Genomic DNA, 18,950 nt, shown 5'->3' on the forward strand with positions numbered 1-18,950 from the left:
AAATTGTAGATGGAATAAAGAGCCAAATATCCTGTACAATAATTTTTAAAATCTATGTTCAATAAAGCATAATAAATGGCAAAAGCTCTCTAAATCCTGCCTTTAAATATTGGTCATTACAGCATCTGGATTCAGAAAAAGGTTTGCAAAGCAAATCACAGAGAAGGAAAAAACCAACTTAGAGCAGTTCTTCTGTCTGACAAGAGATGTGCCTGAACAGTCAGATGGAAGAGAAGCATAATGATCATTCTAACACATGAAAAAGATTTTTATATTACTCTTTTCTATGAAAAAATATTTTTAGCAACAATTGGTTATAAAACAAATTATTTTAATATCTAGAAAAGAAATATACACTGAATATTTTATTTTATTAAACTTTGAACATATAATCATGCCACTAGAAAGCAAAAAAATAACAAAGTGCAAGAAAGGAAAAAAGTAATGCATTTGTGCGCTTTAATTATAGTAATGTCTTTTTTTAAAAAAAACAGGGAGAAACTTATGGATAAATATTAGTCTGAGGCAATAATGATGTTCAGCATGTACTACAAAAGCTAAATTCTAGTCTCTTTATATTTTCTTAATGAAGTATCTTCTGAAAATGTATCGGAATATATCAGAATATACTTTCCTAATAAAGTATGTTCTTAAAATAGATCTTCTTTGAAATTCTTAGACCATATATCCAGATACACATATCTATGTCTATCCATGAGTGAACACATAATACTTTCACTAGTTTAATTCTGAGAAGCCTTTTTACATAAAGTGATATGTACATATATACTTAGGAAAATATGTGAACATGACGGTATGCTTGATGGAGAGTCATAAAAATTCCATTATAAATTGGATTACAAAAATTTCAATAATACGATGTGTCTGCTCTTTGGAGATTGATTGTTCAAGCTTTTAAATATCTCCGCAGTTAAAAAAATTTAAACACAGAAACTCTAAGCAATCACATAGAATGATATAATTGAAATAACGTTCTTCAAATTTGCGATATTCTTTTTTTTAAATTTTGAATATGCTGCATAAAGACAGGGATATTCAAGCACCACAGAAGATAAACACAAAAATAACATAATTGTAATTTTAATCTTTAAAATAACATATGAAGCTGAATCTATCTATGTCAAGGACAAATGGTTTATGTAGGAGTTTTCTGAATTAATTTCTTTGCAGAATGCAATATTTCTTAAAAGATAAAACAAATGTGCTATTAGAAGTTTTCCTCTTACTTTAAGTATATTCTTTAGTATTCTTAAGTATATTCTTTAACACTCATATTCTTAAACTTCAATATTAATGATAAACATTACTGAATAACTAAAGTGTGAGTCTTGGAAGGGATGCACCTTCCTGCATCAAGCACCTCACCATCACTCGAGTGTCCTCTACTGATGAAGCTTAACCTTCAACCAGCTGGCAAAAGAGGAATGCTTCCAGGATCCTGATTCAGTATCATAAAGCTATATTTGGATCCGAGCTACAGTAAATTGAAAACTGGTGAGGCATAAAATTTCAAATTTCTCATTTGTTATTATTTTAAAGTTGTACCTTAAGACACTGAATCTTGGTAAAGTTTGGATGAGTAGGAGGCATGACTTTCTTTTTTGAAAGTGGGGGGGCATATAGAGGTTCAGACAAAGGTGAGCTTAGAGTTGGCCCACTGAGTCCGCAGTTCCACTGGTGGTCACTTGCCTAATGTCCAAATATATATTAAAAATTGAGATACTAGCAGGTTGGATTTTTTATTTCAGTAGTTGCTGGCTCAGACTTGGTTAGAGGGGATTCTTGTTGTGCTGAGCCTGTGGATGCCCTTCACCTATCACCACTCTATTCTTACTCCCAACAAACCAGCACTGCAGTCGCCAGTTATTTGGTGCTTTACCTATGATAAATATTAATTTTTCCAATTCAAAGTATATGAAGATATATAATTGATTTCATTGTTAGTCCCTAAATAATAAACTGATTAATCACTTTTTGTGTTTATGATCTAGTCAGAACTTTGTTCACGTACTGCACTCATTTTTTCAAGTGATATTTTTCACTAGATTCTTCTTTAGTATAGAGACTTTATTAAGGATAAATTTATTATTTGTAAGAGATCCAGAATCCTAAGTCATCATGACCATGGCTCAGAGTGACTGGCAAAGAGACAAAATTAATAAAGATCAGATAAACAAGTAAAAATTAATGAATAATCCTTAGATAAGGTGAACTTTGCAGTTGGATTGATCAATAATAATGAAGACATGCAGATTGCAAGAGGTAGGATAGAATGAAATAAAAATTGAGACAATCACATTGAAACAGGGCATAAATACTTTAACAAAGCATATAATGGATAGTTAAGACCAAGAAAACAACTAGAAACTAGAGCGCTTTGGAAGAAAAACTAATCAGGAAAGCTTTAACAGAAGGTGTTAACAAGCAATACTTTTAGATTTTAATCAGTTTACTGGTAATTTTGAGATCATTAAGTGATTCTTCTTGGGGGCTGTACCAGTCAATCATTCAGTTCCACTTTATTTTATGTAATCAAACAACATTTCATATAATTAGGGAGCACATTTCTGATTTCAAGAATATCTAATTATTTTTGTATTCATCCTCACCTCATCCCATTCTTGTTTTATGTTAGTGACTCTTTCATCTCTGAACATTTGAATCATGCTTATTTAAAAATATTTTTGTAAAGTTACGGTGGTTCACATCTGTAATCTCAACCCTTTGGGATGCTGAAATGAGAGCATTGTTTGAGCCCAGGAGTTTGAAATCAGCATGGACAACACAACAAGAGCTTATCACTACAAAAAATAAAATAATTAGTTGGGCATGGTGACATGCACCTGTGGTCCTAGCTACTCAGGGGGCTGAGGTGAGAGAACCACTTCAGCTTAGTAAGTTGAGGCTGAAGTGAGCCGTGATCACACCACTGCACTCCAACCTGGACGACTGAGCAAGGCCTTAAAAAATAAATATAAAAATCGAAAATCAAAATCTCATTCTGATCGTTTCCTCTATCTAGAATCCTTGAGTGCAAATCTTCCAATTGTGTATGACTGCTTAGTTTCTCATGTAGTTTTCTTGGGGAAATCTTCAACAGGTTTTGCTTTCTGCAACATCCCTCATGTTCTGTATTGTAAGAGCATCCCTTCACAATTTTTTCAATTGTCTCTGCTGCAGTCTAGGGAGATCTCTAGTTCCACACATTTTTTCCCTACTTATTTTTTAACAGGATGTCACTGCATCCTGTAGAGTAAATTTTGTTCCCTGCTTCTAGAGACTATGTCTCATTAGTTTTCCTCCCAAAAGTCACTTTGTCACAGCTCTTACAAGCATCTATTCACAGAATTCCCTCTGATTTTAACAATCGGTAAACATCGTTCCTTCATTTTTTGTTCGTTTGTTTGTTTGTTTTGACTCTAATGTGGAATCTGGAGTGCAGGGACACAATCTCGCCTCATTACAAGCTCTGCCTCCCCGATTCAAAGAATTCTCATGCCTCAGCCTCCCGAGTAGCTGGGATTACAGGCGCCTGCCATGACATCTGGCTAATTTTTGTATTTTTAGTAGAGATGGGGTTTCATCATGTTGGCCAGGCTGGTCTCGAACTTCTGACCTCAGGTGATCTGCCCACCATGGCCTCCCAAAGTGTTGGGATTACAGGCATGAACCACTATGCCTAGATCTTCCATCATTTTATACTAGGCTATATATGTTGTTGTATGTCATTTTTTCTTGTAGATGTGTATGTGTCTGCAGTAGAATAAATGGGAAAGAATTGAGCCACTTAGGATCACCTCAGTATTCTATGCCGTATGATTAATTTGATGCCTGTTCATAGGAAACCTATTTTATATTTAAAATATCTATGAATAAATATTTTACAATGCATAATAAAGGTTTCAATAGTTGTAAACTTTTAAATTCACACACTTTTATGATTTTACTGTGTTTCTGTTTTCAATATATAATGAATTTGCTAGTTACACAGTGACTTCTGTTGACTAACTCAACAGCTTATATTTTGGTGATTTAGAGACATGACTGCAAATACTTTGACATTCTAATCAAACCATGGTCCCTCCCCTTGCACTTTAGCAAGGCTTGTGGCTGTCTCAGCAAAGAAAATGTGGTAGAAGTGACAGCGTAATTTTGAAGACTGTGTTAGAAAAGGCAGTATATTATCTCTGTCTGTCTCCTTGTCTCTGTCTGTCTGTCTGTCTTTGTTTTTACTTATATCTCTTTCTTCCTCTCTCTCTGTCCTTCTGTCTCTTTTTCTCCCTCCGTACGCTGTGGAGCCCTGTATTACAGCCAAAGTCTTGATGATAAATGACTGTTTGGGGAGGGGCACACAGAGGAGACTAGGAAGTCAGGATTATTCAGTCAAAAAGGAGTTTCAGTCTTTCGACATCAATCACTAAGTATGTGAATGAATGACCTTCAGATGACTACATCCCCAGCCATCATATGAAAGTAACGACCTGAGAAATACTCTGTATGAACCACCTGGCTGAGCCCACCCAACACTCATGCTATGAGAGTTCTAATAAAATGCTTATTGTTTTTCAAAGTCCCCACTTTTGAGGGTAGTTGGTTGTGAAGTGATAGATAACTAAAATATTTCTAAAAATGTAATTATACATTCATAATAATATACAATTAATATAGAGGCAAGAAAATGAAAACTACAAATGTAGCATTTTGAAAATAACTGAAACTCAGAAAGGGAGGTCAGCGTAGCATGGTGGTTAAGAGCTCTTGCACTCTGCATCCAGTTAGCCTGGATTCAAGTCCCTGCAAAACCACTACAGAATTATGTGGGGTTTGGCAAGTTGCCTCACCTCTATGCCTCAACTTCTCCATCAGTGAAACGGAGATGAAGTAACACCATTATCTACCTCATGTGGCTGATGAAAGGCCGGATGCATTAACTTGGTAAAGCACTACAGGTGCTATATGTAGCAAACTAAATTTGCATTAATTATAATAATTATTAACTAGACAGATAAATTTCCACAAGGATTTGAGTCCTTACCTAAATTGCCTCATATATTTTTTAAAGTATCATTTTTCAAAAGTAAATGATAAAAATGACAGCATTTGCTATTTTAAATAGGTCAGAATTAAATTTCTTATAATTTAATTAACCAAGGGTTGACAAATCAATTGGGTCCTCTGGGCAAAATTTGGTCAGCTACATGTATACATGTTTTTTTTTTTTAAATATTTGAGGTAAAATTACATAAAATAACATGTACTATTTTAACCATTTAAAAGTGAACAATTCAGTGGCATTCACAGTATTGTGTAACTATCACTTCAATCTAGATCCAAAACTGTCACCAACCTAAAAGAATGTTTATACACATTAGACAATCACTCTCCATTCAAGCTTACCCTATCTTGGTTATATGGTATTTTGTGTTAAAATCATTCTGTTGTATATTAGAAGATTTTTTTAAGACATACAAATTATTTTTTTCTTAATTCTCTTGGTGTTATGTATCACATTTATGGGTTTGCATAGGTTTAACCTTCCCTGCATCCCTGAGATAAATCCCAGTTCGTCATAGTGTATAATCTTTTTGATGTGCTGTTGAATTTGATTGGCTAATATTTGCTGAGAATTTTTGCATCTATGTTCATCAGAAAAATTGGCCTACAGAATTTTTCTATTTTTTTTTTACTTTTTGGCTCCTTCTTTCTGGTTTTGCTATCAAGGTGATCCTTATCCCAGCCATAAAACCCTATTTTTTAAAGCATTCAATTCTCCTTAATGTTTTGGAAGAAACATTTTTAGAAAAATGGTTTATTTTTCAATAATTTGAATAAAATTAGTACATTTTTATGGAGTTTTTATTGCTGCTTCAATTTTGTTACTCGTTATTTCTCTACTCATATTTCTGTTTCTTCATAATTCAATCCTGATTTGTTGTACATTTCTAAAAGTTTGTCTATATCCTTTGGATTTTTTAATTTGCTGGCAGGTACTTGTTTATGATAGTCTCTCCTAATCCTTTGTATTTTTGTGTATCAGTTGTTATGTATCCTTTTCATCTCTTATTTCATTTATTTGAGTCATCTATTTTTGTAGCTATTCTAGCTGAAGCTTTTTCAATTTATGTATTAAAAAAAACAACTTTCCTCCTCTTGATCTTTAAATATTTTCCAAATGATTTTTTAACTTTCTATTTATGTTTTCAGTGTTTCCTGAGCTCTTTTATAAAAAGATGTGCTCTGAATTCTCTGTCAGAAATGTTATATATGTTTATTTCTTCTACTACATTAGGTGAGTTCTGTTGTTTTTTAGCGGTGTTGTATTTCCTTTCATCTGTACATTGCTGTTTCCATATTTAAAGAGATATTGACATGGTATAGCTCTTATAGGTGTATTCTTGTGTTGTTCAACCTTTACTATTTATTATTGGAATCTAATTCCTTGCCACCAGTTGCTTTTTGTTTGGGCAAGGACTTAATATTTGCCACCAGAATTTAATACTGCACCAAAACTCAATATTTGCTCTAATGTTGTTTTCCAGTCTTGGGAGACTTATTGTGAGCATCTGAACTTAAATGCTGCACTGGAACTTAAACCCAGACTTGCAGTGATTTCTAGGTCTGCAAGAGATTTAAACAATCATTGGAACTTAATTTCAAACCTTATACTTGTTTCCCAGTCATGGAAAATCTCCATCCACATGACTCCCTGGGAACTGTAAAAAATCTTGTCAAAGATTCAGACCTTCTCTTAGATCTTGCCTCCTGCAGTGCTATGGTTCTGGTCAGACTCCTCAGTGTGGCATCCCTGTAGCTAGGTACACAAAGCAGACGCCAAGATCTGTGGGCCAATCACTGTGATTACTACTCTCACTTTTGGTCTCAAATTTACCCCAGGTGGTTCAGCCCTGTGAACACTCTTAATACCTCTCGTGGGGTGGGACAAATGTGGGCTTTCCCTCCAAATTTACAGACCCATGAAGAAATTATATGTCCACTTGAAATTCCCTCCTCCCATTTCAATAACTGAAGGTAAAAAGAAGTTATCTCACAGTGGTGTCATTTTTGTGTGTGGAAGGGGTTGGTATAGCCCCAAAAAATTATTCGTCTTACCAGTCATAAGTTTGTCATGTCCGAGAGTCTTGGGGTTTTCTCTTTCTCTATTGAGATCTGGTGAATTCAGAGTGGCATTTGTGTATTTGGATAGCTACTAGTTGTACTTTTGTGGGGGAATTGATGTTGGATTTTTAAAACTTTATTATTTTGTTGATATCACAAAATGCCAACAAATTGACACTTGATATTGTTGAAATAGTTTTATGAGTTTACTAACCATTATGTTTTTAGAATTTGATGTCTACCAAATATTAAACAAGTTGGACATTTCTCACTTAAATGTTCTGTATAACTATCTGGTTGTGTGCTTTTTCTAGTAAATAATTATTATGTACTGAAGCCATATGTTTCTAACACAAACTTTCTCATTTCTATGCTAAAATGCATCTCAGAATATAGGGACAATACAACTATATATATGTCAACTTCAAAATTTTATTTTAGAAGTATGCGTAAACTGTATTATTCTATTTGGCATTGCATCTTTATAATGAAGAAAATTTTTTTCTCTGTAGGAAATGGAAGAATTTTTCCAGCGCTCTGATAAGGATGGTGTTGTTGTGTTTTCTCTGGAGTCAGTTGTGAAAAACCTTACAGAAGAAAAGGTTTATCTTATCACTTCCGCCCTGGCTCAGATTCCACAAAAAGTCAGTAGAACCTCCAATCCTTATAAGAAGCTATTCACACAATAGAGAAAGTATGGCTTTCCATTTGGAACTTGAATCTCATTTTTCAATTTGCGTAACAGGCATTAGATTTACGTAACAATTTGGAAAGCATTATGGTAGTGTATGTGGACACAACTGATTATTTGCCTAGTGATCTTTTCTATTGCTTTAGTAACACATCTCTTGCTTGTCATTTGTTAATAGCAAAATAAAAATAGTGCATTAAGTCCCCATTTCACATTGCAGGATTTGAAATCTTGAGACATATTCTGATGACTCCAAAGGAAACTTTTTAAATATAGTAGCTCAAAGGAATATAAAAATTGGGGAATTATATAAGAAAGAGAAGAATCATGCTCAATAGTATTCTCAACATATTTGATTATATAGGAACTCTATTCCATGTATTTGAACATAAAAGTAGAAGCTTAAATTTATGTAGTCTTTCTAATGAACTAGAGTTTTCTATAGTTAAAAGGCAATTATGGTTTTAATATTATAGTCTAGCAACCTGCATGTAATTCTTTATGATATTCAATTAGTTTTGTTATTACTGTAATTCTAGTTTTCCTCTCTTTAGTTAGTGCAATTTATACACCAGCCTAGAGGTTTTTTTTTTTAATTTTATGTTTAGTTAAATTTCAAAATACTCAATAAAAGCAAGTATGGTAAATAGGAATGTGAAATTGGTTTTAGTCATGAGATTCTCTTTTTGGGAGTTCAGAGTATCTATGTAATCCTTTGTTTTCAAGTGTGAGATTTTCATATACGTTTCTAGAAAGAAAAAAGTATGGAACTAAGATACAAATACAAACAAAATTTAACCTTCAACAATGAAATATAGGTAACTCCTGTCTCTTTGTTTTTTAATTAAAGATAAATGAAATAAAGGAGAGAAGGAGGCATGAAGAGAAAAGACAACCAACTACCCAAAACCAGACAAAAACCAAAGCAATGTTTGTCTCTGGGAAACTATAAATTTGATAATAGAGCTAGAATGGACAAGTGATTTACATTTACACAGAAGTTGTGTGTCCGTAAGAAATTGAACTTCCATATGCTGACAAATTAGCCAACACTGCTTTATTTTTTTTGTTATTTTTATAATCTCACTCCTAGATGATTTGAGTTTGCAGGAAACAAAATAATAAATGGTATCCCAAAGAGTTGAATGGTACCTACCCTTTTAAGAGGTGACTGTCAACAGTCTTACTATTTTTTTCAGTGATTACATGTGACCCTTATATGCTCCTGTCTCAAATATCATCTGAAATAAAGTGGATTGTATGAATTATAATGATCTGAAAACTCAAAATGCTATTATCTTGTGGTTTAACTTGTGAAATGCATACATTTTCTTCCTCAGGTTTTATGGAGATTCAAAGGAAAGAAACCAGCTGCACTGGGAACCAATACTCAGCTCTACATTTGGATATGCCAGAGTGATCTTCATGATAAGATTATGACATAGTAAAAATGAGGAATTTCATAAGGGAAAAATTGAATAACTGTTTAACACCTAATAAATTTAACAAAAATTTAAAATTTATAGTTTGTTATTTTACCTTTAATTTTAAAGTACATATAATTGAGTAATTGTTGGTCATTATATTTTTTGATTCTTACTTTTATTTTTAAGGTAAGTTTCAAGCAATGCAGAAATAAATTAACGCCTGTTTTCCTTAAGAAAGCAAATTTCTTTTGCAATGATGCCCTTTTTGTTCACTTTTGTAGAAAATTCTGCCGTCTTCAGTGAGTTATTTCAAAGATTTTTTCCCTACATGTCTCTGAAATTCTTTTAAGATTATGATAATAAAAACCATACTTCTCATTCAGTTTCCCAACTAGGTCATGCACAAACCAAAGCTTTTATCACTCATGGTGATATAAATGGGATCTATGAAGCTATTTACCATGGAGTCCCTATGGTGGGAGTTTCCTATGTTTGGTGATCATCTTGACAACACCTCTCCCATGAAAGCCAAAGGAGCAGCTGTGCAGCCGAACATGAATACAATTACAAGTACAGATTTGCTTAAGTCTTTGAGAACAGGTATCAATAATCTTTTGTAAGTATTACTGCTTTAAAAGGCTTATCTACCATTGATTATGTTCTATATCATACTAGAAAATGTTAGGGCCATACTGGAAGACTATTTAAAAGATCTTCCCTCTCAATCTCAGGTATTATCATCTTAGTATTGCCATTATCTTAGTATTGCAATGATTATATCATCAGGTATAATCATCTTAGTACTGCAATAGTCCTGGAAATGATAGTTCATAGAGTGTCAATCCTCCTTCTTGGAAACAGTAGATTTAAATTAACAACCAGCTTACTAAGTATTTTTCTATGTCTTCATTTTACCCCATTCTGCTAAGAATATGTGTCTTTTTCAATTTCCCCACCGTATCTGTTCAATGCTATGCAACCAATGAAGTTCATATCACAACAAAAATAATTCTTTTATTCAACAAGCTTTTGCCTTGTATAACATATGCTACGGTTTACCTACTTCTTTTTAATGAAAACAAAACAAAACTCTGTTTTCCATATGTGCTCTTGCTTTCCAGTTATAAAGAGAATGCTATAAGATTATCAAAAATTCACCATGATCGACCTGTAAAGGCCCTGGGTTGAGCAGTTTTCTGGATCGAGTTTGTCATGCACCACAAAGGAGCCAAGCACCCTCGGCTAGCTGCGCACAACCTCTCCTAGTACCAGTGCCACTCTTTGGGTGTGATTGTGGTTTTGCTGGTCTGTGTGGCAACGGCTATATTTTTGGTCACAAAACTTTGTTTGATTTCCTGTCGAACATTTGGTAAAATAGGAAAGAAGGAAAAGAGGAAATAGATGTTTCCGAATTTGGGAAAGGCAAGAATGGAGCAATCTTGTTAATATTTCATCCATAGATAATTTAAAGAGAACACATTACTTTCTCCTCATTTTCATATTTTCCACTCTAAAACTCTGGGGCTTTCTGAAGTCCTTTATGAGACTCCCTGCCACTGAAGAGCTATTGCTTGTAAGACTTTCATTCTTCATCAGTCTGGCGTTGCGTTTTGAGATCAGCAGCAATCAGAGTCCAGTTGGCCTTGTGTTTGCAATATGTTCTGCCCTAACCATTTCGTCCTTTCCCAAGAATCTGCTCAGGATTGTTATCCTCTCTCTCTATGAACTCCCAACCTAGAGTCCCAAAACCCATGAAAAACAAAGAAAGAAATATTGAAAAATAGGATTTTTAATGAGACTAATGTTTACATGAGTTATCAGAGAGGAAAGCAAAATTTACCTATCTACTATACATATAAACATTTTGTGTGTATCAGATTGATTAAGACAGGAGTTTCCAACTTTTGCTAAACATGATAAAGGGGAGTTTTGATTATAACAACACCAATGCCCATTTCTCTTAATAAATAAAGAATATCTGTCAAAAGCCAAGATTTTGTATTGTTAAAAGGTGTCTCGATGATCCCAATGCATAGTGGAATGTGGAAAACATGGCTAAACTCAAATTTTAAAAAGTCACAGAAAAGAGAAAATCTTGAAAACTGCCAGTGAAAAATGACTCATCACATATAAGTGAGCTAGAATAAGAGTATCAACAAGAATCTCAGCAGAAACCTCCCAAATCAAAAGTAAATGAGATGATATATTCAAAGCGCTGAAAGAAAAAGAAAACCTGCTAAACAAGACTACTATTTGGCAAAGTTATATCTTACGATATTTATAGAATATTGAATATCATCTATGATAAAAAACAAAACAACAATTGAAGAAAATAGTCATTACAAGACCTGACTATAAGAGATGCTGTCCTTCAAGTTTAAATGAAAGGATGCTAGATATCAAAACAAAGGCATATGCAAATAGAAAGCTCTGTGGCAAGGGTAATCATACAGTCCAATATAGAGCTTCATAATGTTGGTGTATCAATTAATTTCAATTTTGGAATACAATTTAAAAGACAAAAACATAAAAAAACTATAAATCTATCTAAATAAGTCCATCTAAGAAAAGAACTGTTACACAACATAAAAAGCTATAATTAGTGACACCAGTAACATAAAGTGAAGATAGTAGTAGATTTTTCATATGTGATTGAAATGGTTTCGAACAATTTAAAATACATTTTTAAACTGTAAAATATTTTAAATAATCTTCAGAGTAACTAAAAAATATGCCTGTAGAAGATACACAAAAAATAAATAAGAAACAAAACCTCATGATTTAACAAGCACGGTTGCGTGAAAAAAGTTTCTAGTAAATACCTACATAAAAAAGAAAATCTGACATAAGCAACTAACTTTACATCTCAAGAAATGAGAAAAAATAATTTTAACCTCAAAGACAGCAGAAGGAAGAAAATATTACAGATTTGAACAGAAATAGAAAAATTTTGAATAGAAAAAAATCAACCAAACTAAGAGTCAGGTTTTAAATGGTCAATAAAACTGAAATTTTTTTATCTAGACTAATTTTAAGATAACAGAGAGAAGAGTTGAATAAACAAAATCATATATAAAACCTCTACAACTTAGCAACTACAACCCATTTTTTTTAAAAAAAGCACTTGAACATGCATTTATCCAAAAAATATTATATGGTCAAAAAGCATATAAAAATATGTTCAACATCACTAATCATTAGAGAAATGTAAATCAAAAATATAATGAGCTATCACTTCATAACCATTAGCATGGTGTATATGTGTGTCTGTGTCTGTGTATATAAAACATCTCTTAAATAGGTTATGAGCTATCACCATAAGCATTAGGATGGTGTATATATGTGTTTATGTATACAAACACACATTATATACCTATATAAACAAGTATACATATATAATATATATATAACATAAATATGCACACCTATACATATATAATATATACACACATATACATATATAAAAAACATTATGAAGTTAAAGGACTCTATATTGGACTGTATATTTACCTTTGCCATAGAACTTTATACATATACATACACACACACACACACACACACACACACACACAGACACAAATATGCACACATGCCAGAAAATTAAAATACAATTTACATGTGACACAACCTTGTCACTACTAGGTAACTATCCAGAACAAATGAAAAGCAGAATTTTGAAAAGCTATTGGCAGACATCTCACTCCTTCATGTATTACTGGCAGCACATCAGACTGACAGACAATATGACTTATGTGCAAGGCTTAATTATTTTTTCTTCTATGTAACTTGTGATCTGCTATTATTATACATTTATAGGATGGGGAGAGTAGTATAACTAGGTGTTAGGTCATAGCAAAATTTATTTTCCTAATTATTTTATGTTGAAAATGTAATTATCTTTGAAATTATAAAAGTAATATTACGGTGTAGAAATAGTTAAAAAGATATTGATAAAGTGAGCATAAAACGATTATATTACTTTAGTAACTGAAAGTATTGACTATACTTTGTAGTTAAGGCATAGAATATTGTGGCCATAACATTTTAGAAATAAAGTATTTATTATTTTGTAACTGAAACCCTTTCAGCTATGTTTCACTTTGTGGAGTATCTCTGTACCTTTCACTCAGGTTGTGTTTCCATTGTATTTCTTCACATTTGCACGCCGTTTACAATTCTGAATGGTTGCACTTTGTTTTTAGAGTCAGAATTCTGTGTGGGTTTATGGTGCAATAATGTAGTTCTAGGAATAAATATCAATTTTGTTCTTCTTTTGATACTCTACAGAAAAGCGTAGGGATATTTCTACAAAGAATCATGATTTTAGGCTTTGGACTTTTTCGATTTTTCTCTTTGTATGTTTTTCAAGCATATTCTTCCTTTGCTTTCTTACCAACAAGTACCTTCAGATTCAGCTTGTATCTGTTTATACTGAAAATCCTCTATACGTCTATATATAATTTTAGTATATAATTTTAGCCCTCCTTATATCCTTACTTTCTTACACTATGGATTAAGCAAAATATTTTTAATTACATAAACAATCATAACATGAATTTTATGTTTATCTGACGTACATGATTCAGAGTTATCTGCTTACTTTACTTCTGTAATCCCTCTCTATAATGAGTAAAATATAATTTAAAAGTTAAAACTTTATCTGAACCGTAATGTTGCTGAGTATCAACAGGTTCTGATCAATTTATATTCCATTGATATCATCTCACATTTATAATGTATAGTTAAAATTCAATTGAATTCAAAATCTTTACTAAGAAATAGTCATTATATATTTGTTTGAAAATTTGGAATATTACTAAATTTAAACCTCAACCTAAGCAAGATTATTTGTATAAAATTACCCTTCAATCACAGCTTTTATTTTTCCAATAGGTATCATTATTTCAGTTTTACTTCAATATAATAACTATAAATGCATTTTACCGGAAAAAAATGGAGAATCAGTAATAGCATCAGTCAATTCATAATGATGTATGTACATGTATATTTTTAAAAATTTAAGAAATTCTCTTTAGTAATCATTGCATGCTTTCTCAAAATTAAATCTATATCATGTGTATAAAACAAAAATGTCTCAATATTCTGTCAAACTAAGATGTATATTCAGACTGAAAAGAATCACTTACGTAAAATTTGGAGTATGAATGATCTAACCCCTGCTACAGGACCTATATTTATTTCAACACACACTTTATGAGCACTGATGATGCTGGGTCATAGGCTAACCCCTCATGTTACAAAAATAAATTTTAACTCTAATAATCTTTTTCTCTCTTTCTCTTACTCATTCTCTCTCTTTCTCTGTTTTCATGTGTCTTTCACCTTTGCTTCTCAATACAGTACTTCACCACACTACCAGGTGGTATGTTAAAATGAAACAAATCACAGACAGTATTGCTCCATTCATGTATATATTTCTTAGTAAAAAGGCCTAATAAAGTGATGAAATGTATTCCAGCAAGCTCAGTACAATCCCACCTCTTTGATCTTTTAATCACTCCGTGAGAAGCTCTGAGCACGTGTATAGTATATACAGGGATAAGTTCCTCTCTGCTGGTGCGTAATCATGACTTAGAATCAAAATACTTGCCTAAAAAACCAGTTGTGTAGCTCCTTTGTGGAGTCGTGTAGATCCTTTGGCCTAGAGATCTTTATGTGGCTACCCTAAATCATCTCTCTCAAGTTCAAAGTTCCATAAATCTCTAGGGCAGGGTCAAAATGCCGCCAGTCTTGTTGCTAAAACATAACAAGTCACCTTTGCTACAGTTCTTCATCCCCATCTGAACCCACCTCAGCCTGGACCTTATTGTTCATATCACTATCAGCATTTTTGTCAAAGATATTCCACAAGTCTCCAGGAAGTTCCAAACTTTCCCACATTTTCCTTCTGAGCCCTCCAATAGCCCTGATTATTGTATTAGTCCATTTTCTAGCTAGTGATAAAGTCATACCCGAGACTGGGAAGAAAAAGAGGTTTAATGGACTTACAGTTCCACATGGCTGGGGAAGCTTCATGATCATGGCAGAAGGCAAGGAGTCACATCTTACATGGATGGCCGTAGGCAAACAGAGAGCTTGTGTAGGAAAACTCCCATTTTTGAAACCATCAGATCTCATGAGATTCATTCACTATCACGAGAACTGTGCAGGAAAGACCTGATATATAATTCAAGACCTCCCACTGTCTTCCTCCCATGACACATGGTAATTTTGTGAGTTACAATTCAAGATAAGATTTAGGTGGGGACACAGCCAAACAAAGTCACCCAGTCTTATGAAGTTCATTATAGTAGTGTGAGAATGGACTATTACAGTAAGTTGGTACTGAGGTAGTGGGGTATGGCTATAAAGATACCTGAAAATGTGGAAGTGACTTTGGAACTGGATAACAGGCAGAGACTGGAATAGTTTAAAATGCTCAGGAGAAGATAGAAATATGTAGGAAAGTTTGGAACTTCCCAGAGAATGGTTGAATAGTTTTGACCAAAATACTGATAATGATGTTGCCAGTGAATTCTAGGCTGAGGCGGTTTCAGATGGAGATGAGAAACTTCTGGAAAACTGGAGCAAAGGTAACTCTTGCAATGCTTTAGCAGAGACATTGGCACCATTTTGCCCCTGCCCTAGAGATCTATGAAACTATGAAGATGAGAGAGATGATTTAGGGTATCTGGCAAAAAAAAAAAAAAAATCTAAGCAGGAAAGAATTTAAGAATTGACCTGTTTGATTTTGAAAGCATTCATTCTTATGTGTTCACGAAGAGACGGCTTGAAATGGGAACTTATGTTAAAAAGGAGAGCAGAGAAAGATTTGCGGTTGAAAGTTTGAAAGATTTGCAGGCTGACCATGTAGTAGAAAAGAAAAACTCATTTTCTAGGGAGGAGTTCAAGCCAGCTTCAGAAATTTGCATGAGTAATGAGGAGCCAAATGTTAATCACAAAGACAATGGGGAAAATGTCTTCAGAGCATGTCAGAGTTCTTAATGGCAACCCCTCCATCACAGATCTGGGAGCCTAGGAAAGAAAAGTGGTCCACTGCTGTTCTGTGCAGCCTTGGGACTTGGTGCTCTGTTTCCCAGCCATGGCTAAAAGGTACCAAGGTATGGCTAAGCCCATTATTTCAGAGGCTGCAAGTTGCAATCCTTGTTGGCTTCCACGTGCTGTTGGGCCTGGGAGTCCACAGAAGTCATGAACTGAGGAGTGGGAACCTCCATCTACTTTTCAGAGGATGTACGGAAATGCCTGGATATCTAGGCAGAAGTCTGCAGCAGGGGTGAAGCCCTCATGGACAACCTCTGCTTGGGCAGTGCTAAAGGGAAATAAGGGGTTGGAGTATCCACATTGAGTCTGCACTGGGACACTGTCTACTGGAGGTGTGAGAAGTGGGTCACCATTCTCCAGATCCCAGAATTGTGGATTCACCAAAAGCTTGCACCACACACCTGGAAAAGCCACAGACACTCAACACCAGCCTGTGAAAGCAACTGGGAGGGTGATTGCACTGGGCAAAGCCACAGCAGCATAGCTGCCCAAGACCATGGGAGCTCACCTCTTGCATCAGCATGACTGGATGTGAGACATGAAGTAAAAAGGAGATCATTTAGGAGCTTTAAGATCTAATGACTGTCCCACTAGATATCTGATGTACATGGGGAGTATAGCCCCTTTATTTTGGTCAATTTCTCCTATCTGAAATAAGAGCATTTATCCAATGCCTGTACCCTCATTGTATACTGGAAGAAACTAATTTGCTTTTGATTTTACAGGCTTCTAGGTTGAAGGAAATTGCCTTATCTCACATTAGGTATTGGATATGATCTTTTGAGTTAATGCTGAAATGAGTTAAGACTTTGGGGGACTGTTGAATAGGTACGATTGATTTTGTAATGTAAGGAAATGAGATTTGGAAGGGGCCAGGGGGAAATGCTATGGTTAGGCTTTATGTCTTCACTAAAATCTCATTATAAATTGTAAACCCCATAATCCTTATACATCAAGGAAGAAACCACATGGGAGGAAATTGGATTATGGAGGCAATGTGCCTCCCGTGATAGTCTCGTGATTGTAAGTTATCATGAAATCTGATGGTTTTATAAGTGTCTGACAGTTTTTTCTCTCACACACTCATTCTCTTGCCTGCCACTATGTAAGATATGGCTGCTTCCCCTTCTACCATGATTGTAAGTTTCATGAAGCCTCCTCAGTCATGTGGAACTTTGAGTCAATTAATCCTCTTTCTTTTATAAATTATCCAGTCTTGGGAAGTTCTTTCTAGCAGTTCGAGAATGGGCTAATACATAAGGATTTAGTCATAAATTGTTTCCAAAGGCAAATGTCCAGAATGGTGTCTCCTAGGTTTTCCCTTAAGATTCCTACAGTTTGAGATTGTAGAGTTAAATCTTTAATTCATTGCCTTAGGCCATTTTTGCATTGTTATGAATTAATACGTGTGGTTGCATAACTTATGAAGTAAGGAATTATAATTGGCTCACAGTTTAGTATATTGTATAGCATGGCCCCAGCATCCACTTCTAGTGATGGCTTCCTGAAGCTTACAATCATGGAAGAAGGTGAAGTTAAGACTTTGGGGAACGGTTGGAAGGACATAATTGTATTTTGAAATGTTAAGACATGAGATTTGGAGGGGCCAGAAGCAAATGATATGGTTTGGCTGTGTCTCCACCAAAATCTTATCTTGAGTTGTTCCCATAATTCTCATGTGTCATAGGAGGGACCCAGTGGGATGTAATTGGATCGTGGGAGTGGTTTCCCCCATGCCATTCTCATAAAAGTAAGTTCTCACAAGAACTGATGGTTATATTAGGGGCTTCCCTCTTTGTTCTGTTCTCATTCTTGTCCTTGTTGCCACCATGTGAAAAAGAATATGTATACTTTTCCTTCTGCCATGATTGTAAGTTTCCTGAGGCTTTCCCAGCCCTCTGGAATTTTGATAAATTAAACCACTTCTTTATAAGTTACCCAGTCTTGGGTATGTCCTTATAGCACATGAGAGCAGACTAATACATCATAGAAAAAATCTAGTTCTTAAAAAAAGTCTTCAACTTACCTTCTCTCTCTTGCTTCCACTCTCCCTTTTACTCATGCAAACCTCTCTAGCAAGTTAATGCTCTGAAGCCCACATGAATAACTCTTCTGAAAAGCTATTTTCATTTCAACATCATGACTATTCTGAGAATTTTCCAAACTTTTATGCTCTTTTTTTTCCTTTTAAATACACGTTCTAACTTTAGGTTCTTTCCGTGCTCCTATATCTTATCATAGGCTGTTAGAAACAGACAGGTCACCTCTTGAATGCTTTGCTTCTTAGAAATCTCTTCCACCCAACACTCTAAGTCATCACCCTTAAGTTGAAACATTCAGAAAGCCCTAGGACATGATCATAATGCAGCCAAGATTTTTGGTAGGGTGTAACATGGGTGACCCTTATTCTGGTTCTTCATATCTTCCTCATTTTCACCAGGGACCTTCTCAGTGTGGCCCTCACTGCCAATATTTCTGTCAGCATTTTGGTCACAAACATTCTACCAGTCTCAAATGAGTTCCAAACATTTTCTCAACTTCCTTTCTTCTTCTAAGCCCTCAAAACCCATCCAACCTTAGACCGTTACCCATTTCCAAAGCTACTTCCACATTTTCAGGTATCTCTATGCCAA

At 34.3% G+C, this 18,950-nt stretch overlaps 1 pseudogene; it reads left to right on the plus strand.

Moving 5' to 3' along the window:
• Positions 1-808: 808 nt before the first annotated feature.
• Positions 809-10,656, plus strand: LOC134758399 (UDP-glucuronosyltransferase 2A2-like; annotated as a pseudogene).
• The last annotated feature ends 8,294 nt before the right edge of the window (positions 10,657-18,950 follow it).

This window comes from Gorilla gorilla, chromosome 3, assembly GCF_029281585.2.
Source record: "Gorilla gorilla gorilla isolate KB3781 chromosome 3, NHGRI_mGorGor1-v2.1_pri, whole genome shotgun sequence".
NCBI classification, from domain to species: domain Eukaryota; kingdom Metazoa; phylum Chordata; class Mammalia; order Primates; family Hominidae; genus Gorilla; species Gorilla gorilla.